This window comes from Eriocheir sinensis, unplaced genomic scaffold (assembly GCF_024679095.1).
Source record: "Eriocheir sinensis breed Jianghai 21 unplaced genomic scaffold, ASM2467909v1 Scaffold553, whole genome shotgun sequence".
Taxonomy (NCBI): Eukaryota; Metazoa; Arthropoda; class Malacostraca; order Decapoda; family Varunidae; genus Eriocheir; species Eriocheir sinensis.
The window spans coordinates 67812-77604 of NW_026111891.1; positions in this window are offsets into that span (position 1 = coordinate 67812).

Consider the following 9793-nt stretch of genomic DNA (forward strand, 5'->3'; position numbering starts at 1 on the left):
TAGAGTGATATCATCCTAGGTCCAGATTACTCTAGAGTGATTTCAACCCGGGGAGTGAGCTGGGCCTCCTACACCGGCACAGAGGGAAGGCACATACTGAGCACATGACTCGCAGGGCGCGCTACTTGTTCAAGATCCCAATGCTAATGGAAGTTATAGCCAACACTGCTGCCTCCATTGTGGTGGTGTTCCGGTGGCTAAAGAATCTGCTTGGTGATGACGGTGATTAAGGAACAACCCACAGGCACCACCACCGCCGCCCTGTCATTATCGCTGGTTTTATCGCCACCACCCTAGCTGTTAATTTGTCTGAGCGTTGATTATGCATGAAAAAAAGTTAATGTATTGAACTTGATTTTCTGGCCGCCCCGCCCGCCCCGCCCCTCCTGCTGATCCTGCTCCCCGCGCGACGGCCCTGGTGGGTGAGTCTGTGCCGCCTCCGTCCATTACGAGCTGCTCATCACCACGTCGGGGACCTTTGGCGGCTCATTTTCTTGGCGTAAAGTGTTTCAAATTCTCATTTTCCATAAAGTAATATTACAGTGCATATTTAGCATAACTTGAGGTTTCTGAAGAGTTATCTGATGGTGCAGGGGATGGATGTCGTGATAATGATGGTGACGATGATAGCGATGATGGTGATGCTAGTGGTGCCGCCGGAGCCATTGTTGATCATGAGTGCAGGCAGGCGCAAAGGATAACCTGATTACCTCGATGAGCCTTGGTGAGAAAAAACACCTGGGTCGGGCTGGCAAGAACTTACTCTCAAGCTACTTAAGCCACACCCAAGCTGATGAGATCATCTGAAACGCATTAACTCGATTTCACGCTCCCCTCCTCAGTAAGAGTGGCATCAGCCTCATCAATATAAGCTCCCGACAGACACGCTCAGCAGCTCCCGTAAAATTTGAATCTCAGACATACGTATAGGGGGCTACGTAAGAATAATCTGTGAACTCCAGAATGTAGAATACATCAAGGCAAATATAGTTAACATGATCATTACTATCACTTAGATTTTTAGTTCAGGTCTTGGCCACACGTTCCCACGCTTCCAAAAGGAGGATTACTGTTAATAGCTTTTAGCGTTATTTTTAACGTGGTTAATGTAAAGTGTTACGTTTAAGTTTAAGTCGCAAACTGCTATCTCACGTCAGGTCCGGTGTCCCGTTGCCTGCGTTCTCCAGTTGACTGAAGTGGTTGAGACAACACAATAGCCTTTTAGTTATGTGATGTGTGGCCGAGCGGTAGCCGTTATAAGTTCACTTTAGTTCACGTTAGTTCTCTCTCTCAGGTTAATACAAATACCAAATGTATTTTAACTATATTAACGGTTGTACTACATAAGGTTTACAGTTTACGTGAGCGAGACGCACGAAATCAGAGACAGCCACACCGCTGCAGGGCGCGGGGCGGCAGAGCACCGCTCGCCTGCTCGTCACCCGTCTTCTCTCTTCCGCGTTGTTCGCCCGTTGTATTTGCTTGTAGTTCGTCCGGAAGGGTGTGGGTTCCGGTTGATGACTGTTGATGAAAGTCATCATTTACTGATCCTAGTGTCAGTTCATCACAGCTTCCCACGGCCAAAAGAACGACGTGTTGTTAGACATCCTGTTGTGCGACACCGACCGGGTGTCGCCACACGTACAGTCATACATACACATGTACATTATAATAAACACATTACATCGCTCGGTTCTCTAAAAGTCGCGACCTCGCGACTCACCCGACCTTTAAAAGCAGTGTACCTACCCATGTTACAGTCGCACAATGTGTACTAGTTAAACGAGGTCCTGTTATTGCATTAAAAAAAATATATATATATATACAAGTCAGAGCCCGCCTAACGATACAGCATCGGGAAATGCCAATGACAATTAAAAATAAGCATGGAAGTAACAAGAAATGGGCAAAGTACATACAGGGCGAGGTAAACTTGGCAAGAGTCGTGGACATGGAAGCTCAGTACTATTCCGAGAAAACAAAATAATAGCTCGAAAAATTATTTACATGATACATCCTAGTAAAATTAAATTGACTAAACTGTCATTAGGATACATGGTAATGGAGCTATTTGGAATAGTAAAAAGAAAAAGGAACAATCCTTGAAGAAGATCTGCTACACACTGGACCTTCGAGTCACACCTGGTCACAAAACTGTCGCAGAGAAACACTCATCCGTTGCGTGACAATTAATTGCCAGTGTCGTTACCCTCGGCACGCCTTCGAGACGGGTGGGGTTTACAACAATAGATAAGGTTGTGTGAAAAGAGGTAATGTTATCCGTAGAGTCTCCTAATAGTTACAATGTGATAACAAGGACAAGTCTGGAGAACCTTAGAAACATCGGCAGTCAGCACCACTAACTCCTAATACTCCGTTTTCAGGTCTACAGTACTATAAAAGAAAATCCTGTCACCAAGTTGTGAAATCGCTGTTGTAACAAATCTCACTGAAATATATAATTCCAGCATAATTGATTAAAGTAATTCCAGCATTAATAAACATCAAATGAAGAACACAAATTTCCACCTATCCTCGATCGTAACGAACGTGGATGACTGACATCTTTGACGCCAAAAATAACTCCCGTAACGGGTAACAGTGGTATGTCAAGTAAGGGTAAGTAAGACTTGTCTGCTTACCCAAAGTTTACAGATATTCACATGCTGGTTACGATAAAAGTTAGGGACAGCATCTGCTCAAGTTAAGTTAAGTCTGTCAGTGCAGAGAAAAGTATGTTTTAAGCAGAAGCACATGAGGTTCAAGGTTAAATTGTACCTATCCCTATGTTAGTCTACACCCTCGGTTATTACGGCTCCAATTAAATTAAGAAGACTGACTGCCTTGCATCAACTCAGCAGTAAAAGAAAATAGTGGGTTAGAGTGAAAAGTATTACTCAAGCACTCCCCTTCTCGCATGAAAAAGATGCAGGCAAAAGCTTAGGAACCAAACATAAATTAGTAGATGCGAGGATGCAGGTTATAGTCGTGTGGTGGAAAGATACACAAAGCAGCGTCAGGCTGAACCTCAAGCCGGCGCTAGTCTTTGGAGACGATCACTATGCACCATTCTGTGCAAAAAAAAAAAAAAAGGATCGTAAAGCTCAAATTTCCAACCACCTACTTATCTGACTATTTCTACCTAGACCACTGGGAAAAGAACACACCAAGGAATTTTTTATTACCGCTGGTGACACCCAAAAAGGTTTAGGTCAGAGGGTCGCGAAGGCCCCCCTCCCCGACGAACGTGTCGACGGCAAAAGAAGCTTCAAAAAGGACCCAAAATTACTTTAAGGGCCATAAAAGTTGGCTGGCAAAACCGTGTAGGTTGCCAGTGGGGCTGTAGTCAAGGGATACTGCACTCCTTCGAAGAGGAACTTTAAGGGCAATCATGTACACAAGGAACTCTAGTAATAATCTAGCATTAGCTACAGTAATGGTTTCACCATCTGTCTAGTTTCCTTGTTTAAAACACGAGATCAAATCAGTAGATGGCCTATTAAAAAGGCCACTCGTTTGCACAGTGTCCACAGCAAAATTTTATACCCTTTACGAGGCTGTGTTGCCCATCTTCCCCAATGTTTCAAGAAAAAGTGACCGAAGCGCATCATAATCCTTCCGTCCAGTGAACGCGCTCCTGTTTATGAGGGCCGTCGTTCCCGTTCCCGGGATTGACCTTCGAGCGGCTGAGAGATATATATCTCCCGGATTTGACACGAATGAAATGTCCATGACAATCTCACTTTGAAACAAGAAGTCCCTGGCCGAATAATCTGCCTCCTTTGCTGCCTGCGAAAGGCCTAACTGCTGTTGCTGTTAGTGGGTGATTAGAGGCAGAAGCCATTGTGGGATTAGTAAGGTAAGTAAATACCTCTTGGTTGCACATGCAGCGTATGAGGAGCAAGCACCCTTTGAAGACTGCTACACTCCTTACATGAGAACAGTTACCGTTATCCTTGACGGGACTGTTCATTTTCCTTTACCCACTCCTAGTCCTCAGTGAGAGCTTGTAACTTCAGGTCAGGTTTCAATGCCATTAAAAGAGTTACTAGTAAAATGAGGAGTAAAATGGAAAAATAAAAAAATAAATATTGCTGCAAGAAAGTAAAGTAATAATCATTCACCGCTAAGTATGTGCTCACTCCTCCCCGATGATTTTAAAATGCATAATAAAAGAGGAAAAAGAATAATGAGTGAGGCTTAGCAAGACAAAACGTCTCCACTGTGCAATAAAATACACAAAAGAAAGGAGAAAAGAAAATGAATGATTATACATAAAATGCGTAATAATGTTACTCAAGAAAAATATTAAACAACCACACGCCAGAAAAATCAACAGCTGAAAAATCTAATAGATTAGATATGGCCCCTCACGCCTAAACACGTGAACATAATAATAGTAATTCACCTGAAATCATGTTACAAGTGGTGTAATTACTGAAACCGTATCAATGAGTGTCAGCTATAATGTGTTAAAAACCTTGAAGACAGCAACTCGATGCCCCACTACTCAGCACGCTCGCGTCCTTCCCCTCGCCGGTGGCAAGGGCAGGGCTGCAGGGGTGGCAGGGTCTGCCGTCCCCCGTCTGGTAGCGGTGGTGAGAGGGGCGGCGGCAGACAATATACGCCCACCAGTCACCCTCAAAGGTCCAAGTTGCCTGGCGAAGATAGTGCGCACCTACGACGAGTTCTGTCGTAGGAAGAAACAAATGCCTGGAAACCCAAGGAAACTTAGTTGTGTGGAGGTGCAAGGCGGGGCGCGCTGTGTGGAGGTGCGGGCGGGCGGTGTGCTCGGGTGCGGCTGTGTGCTGACTCACTCACTGGGGCAGGAAAAGCCGCGCGCTGAGGTCAGCGTTTGCTTGCTGTGTCCGATACCGTTCACTGCCCCCACACACTGTCACTGAAGTACGTTTGAAAGAGAGAGATATAACAATTTGGAGTAGTTCGTAACCACTGCTGCCACCATTTATGTTAATAGCTTTTAGCGTTATTTTTAACGTGGTTAATGTAAAGTGTTACGTTTAAGTTTAAGGCGCAAACTGCTATCTCACGTCAGGTCCGGTGTCCCGTTGCCTGCGTTCTCCAGTTGATTGAAGTGGTTGAGACAACACAATAGCCTTTTAGTTATGTGATGTGTGGCCGAGCGGTAGCCGTTATAAGTTCACTTTAGTTCACGTTAGTTCTCTCTCTCAGGTTAATACAAATACCAAATGTATTTTAACTATATTAACGGTTGTACTACATAAGGTTTACAGTTTACGTGAGCGAGACGCACGAAATCAGAGACAGCCACACCGCTGCAGGGCGCGGGGCGGCAGAGCACCGCTCGCCTGCTCGTCACCCGTCTTCTCTCTTCTCCGCGTTGTTCGCCCGTTGTATTTGCTTGTAGTTCGTCCGGAAGGGTGTGGGTTCCGGTTGATGACTGTTGATGAAAGTCATCATTTACTGATCCTAGTGTCAGTTCATCACAGCTTCCCACGGCCAAAAGCACGACGTGTTGTTAGACATCCTGTTTTGCGACACCGACCGGGTGTCGCCACACGTACAGTCATAAATACACATGTACATTATAATATACACATTACATCACCACAGCTTGATGTGAGCTCAGCAAAGTGAGAGTGACGGCCTGCGATGGGTTTCCAGCACGCTGCCTGTGTTTCGCAGTATATTTTTCTTTTATTTATCACCACTGGCTTCGCTTTTAGTTGCACACCAAAAACTCTGACCATGTGTCAGGAGAAATAATAACTAACATTTACTTTTATATCTATCAGTAAAGTTAACTTACGTGCGTGCCCCAAGAAAATGTGTGTGGAAATGAAAGAGCAAGTGAGAGCCAGTTCGGTACTTGTTAGGTATGGATGGAGACATTGGCTAACATGATTGCTTTGAGAAATTAATAATTAAATACAATTGCTGGCTGACGTGGATCCGAAGCAAGGGTGCGGCCCGTGGAGTCATGTCCCACACGTGCACAGCCACTGTATGGGTGCTGCATCGTGCGCCTGCGTGGCGGTATTTACTCAGCTAATCACAAGGTGCGAGCGAGGCGGACCGATCTATTCCAAGCTTCTCCTTCACTCCGCCATCTTCATGGAGGCAGCTGCCTAGGAAGGGATCGAAGGACGTGAGTGCTAGCGACAGCATTAAGATCGATCAATCTCTCTCTCTCTCTCTCTCTCTCTCTCTCTATATATATATATATATATATATATATATATATATATATAGTTATGCGTTAGAATAATCATGGCAAGTAACCCCACCAGCAGCGTGACCAAAATACAAACCTTTACTACGTTAACCCTTCAAGTCCTGTTATACTACTGCAACTACCACTGCGGTGACCGTAATAACGCATTTTTCAACGAAGAATACTGTGTCTACTAATTAACACGACAGACAATAACCTGAATTTAAGGAAAAGCAAGCAAACAACAGGTCAACACAACACCAGGTTCCCCAGGTCGCAGCCGTCTGCGTCCGCCGCCGCGAGCCTTGCCGTCGTCGCCACAAGGCCAAGGGTTCCCCCTCGATGCCCACAGCTGCCCGCGTTACAAACCGGTACAGTAAATCTAAACAGGTTTGCTCGTAAAGACTGCCTCGCAAAAGTTATTTATAAACGTGAAAGTTTCGCAGATAATTTAAAAGAAAAGTGTCAGGGCCTGGGGAGGGCTGACCGCTATTATTACTGTTATTATTTATCTTTATTCCTGCCGAGTGTTGGGTCAGGCTTCGAAGAGATGATGCTGATGACGCGTTTGTGATTAGTGCAGTCAAATGATGGCTTACTCTAACAACCTTATGACCTAATCAAAGGAGAACTCGAAGAATATTAAGCAAGAGGAGAACTTACTATGGCACTATGGTAGGCGGTGGCGTAGGTGGTAGCGTACTGGGCCCACATTCACCGCGTGATGGACGACGCGGGTTCGAATCCCCACGCTACCACTCGGATTTTTCAGTCACCGCCGAGTGGCTTAAAACTACCCACATGCTGTCCTGCAGACCATCCATCAACCCGGACTCTAGAGGAAGCCGTCCTAGCGAATCAAGAACGAGTTCCGGGGGGCAGCATGAGCCAATGCAAGATGGCGCCACTATAAACACTCGCCTGCGCCAGAACGGGCTGGGCCGACCATCAGACCCCACCTGGAAGAAGCCTTGGGCCGACCATCAGGCCCCACCAGGAAGATGCCTACCGGCGCAATAGGCAATCAACGTAAAAAAAAAAAAAAAAATTTACAAGATGAATACACAGAAACCTTGGATTTTATACATTGATGATATGTAATGATCTAGGCACTAATTAACGTTATGAAGCCCTAGGCGAGTAAATGACTCCAACGATAAAATTACGTTGTACTTTTTCTCCTTACTTTTATTTTTAAGGCGCAACAAGTTAAAACATCTCGGAAGAATTAATGTCTTTATCCGGCGCTATGTACGACACCGGATGTTCATCACTGTCCTCATACGATGACAAGGAAAGGCCCCATGGCAAAAAAGTGGATGCTATTAGACGCTGTAGATAGAAGCTACGATGCTGTATACTAACGCCCGTCCCTCCACAGCTTATGACGATGAAAGTGTTAGTCATGCATGGCGGCAAACCCTCGCTCAGCCACATCGCGCCTCCACCGGGCAAGCACATCACAGCTACAAGTAACATAGCCCAAGGCCACACTTCCTCTATTAGCCTAAACACACACCACTGCCTACCATTAGTTTGAGGGCGTTAGTAAAGCGTTGCAGCACACCCAGGCTCAGGCACAGCACACAGCACCTCTCCCCAAAGTCAAGACAGAACAGCCCACATCCTTCACTCGTTACGCAGCGCCGAGACGCACTGACAGTCCCTCCACAAGCCTAAACACACACCACTGCCTACCACCACTATGTGTGCGTAAGTGAAGCGTTGCAACACACCCAAGCTCAGTCACAGCACACAGCATCCCTCCCAAGCCAACACAGAGCAGGCCACACCTCATTCATTCCACCAGCACGACACACCACTGCCTACCATCAATACAGGAAGCTCTATCTGGCTCACCTTAGTATCGAGGTGGTTGTCGTCTTTGTTGGTGAGCCAGACCTTGGAGTCGTTGGAGTAAGTGAGGGTGTAGGCCTTGACCCAGTGGTTGCGCCCCGTGTCCCTGCGGCTGCGCGTCACCACCCCGGTCACTAGGTGCGGCGGCCCCAAGTCCCACTGCAGCCACTGGTGCTCTGCAGGAAGGAGTTTAAGGCGGTGCTCTTGGTAACTATGTGGTGACTCATCATGCTGAAATTGCAGTGTGATAACTATCTCATAATAAACAATTTAAATGACCTCTGAAAAAATGCAGTGATCAGTGAAAATGGTAATAAGTAGAAAAGTGTGTTATTCACCATGGTCTGATCAAGTGCTAGACCATGCCATCGCCAGGCAGTACCCTCCCCGAAAGTGCTTGGAGTTGTATAGTGACGGATCTTTGCGTGCGGGTGAAGCCTCACATCACACCTATACATACCCGAGAGGCGGGACACAGCCCCCAACTGACACCTGGGACCCATTTACTGCTGGGTAGACAAGGGATACAGATGAGAGGCGACTGCCCCCGGACATCTTAGTTGTAAGCCGAGTGCGCTAACTACTGTGTGTGTGTGTGTGTGTGTGTGTGTGTGTGTGTGTGTGTGTGTGTGTGTGTGTGTCTCACCGTCCTTCCTGCGGGCACACCAGGCTCGGTGGGAGTTGAGCGTCGCGTCCTTTGGTTGGCAGGATTTTTTTTTTTTTTTTTTTTTGTGGCCTATTGCACCGGTAGGCTTCTTCCCGGTGGATCCTGATGGTCGGTCCAAGGCTTCTTCCCGGTGGGTCCTGATGGTCGGCCCAGCCCGTTCTGGCGCAGGCGAGTGTTTGCTGCGGCGCAACGGCTTGTACGAGCGGGCGGTGAGCACCACGTCCGAGCCCTCGCTGATCACCATCTTGCACTCTGCGGCACAAACACATACACAATCAGCATACACTCGCTCTATATTACGTATATTTACATATTTTTGTGTTCCTGAACATTGCAATACAGATACAACCGCCACACAGACTCAGTGTACGGTCTCTGTGTCGTGTTATTTCTATTAGCATCTGCCTGTAAGCTGTAATGTTGTCTGCTAATAATACAAGACTGAATTACGTGTCAGAAAATAAAGTTTGTCACCATAAATTATGAACGCCATTTTTTTTATGGTATGCTGGGAGTAGATAAGAACTTTGTGGTGCCCCGCGGGACGCGACACCACTCACTACGCTAGCTGCAGTATCACCATTATCCACCACAATATCTACCGAGGGCGACAGTGGTATAGAACGCTAAACGTTCCCCTTACAAAAACACTGAAGAACACTGAAGAACACTGAACACAGCACGGAGCCCGGAGAACATACAGACGAGGCGCCAGGGTGTCCCTAAAACTCGCCGCTTATCTACCAGCAGTCAACACACGAGCAACGGAACATCCATCGACTCCATCGACGGGTCAAGGGTCACGTAAACCGAGCTGCTCGGGTGCGCCACCTCCCACTTGACAGCCACCCTTCTCATTCTAAGGATTAGAATCCATTAACCATAAGGCTACACACCATAAGGATGTTCCTATGATACTCACCCCTACGTTCCATGTATATAAAATCAACCGGTGCTAACCCTAGCTCATAATATTGTAAAAGTCAGGCGCGTGAACCAACCTTATAGACCAGCCGGTTAGGAAGATTGTTATATAAGTTTGATGTAAGACTCACACATTACCCTCGTGATGT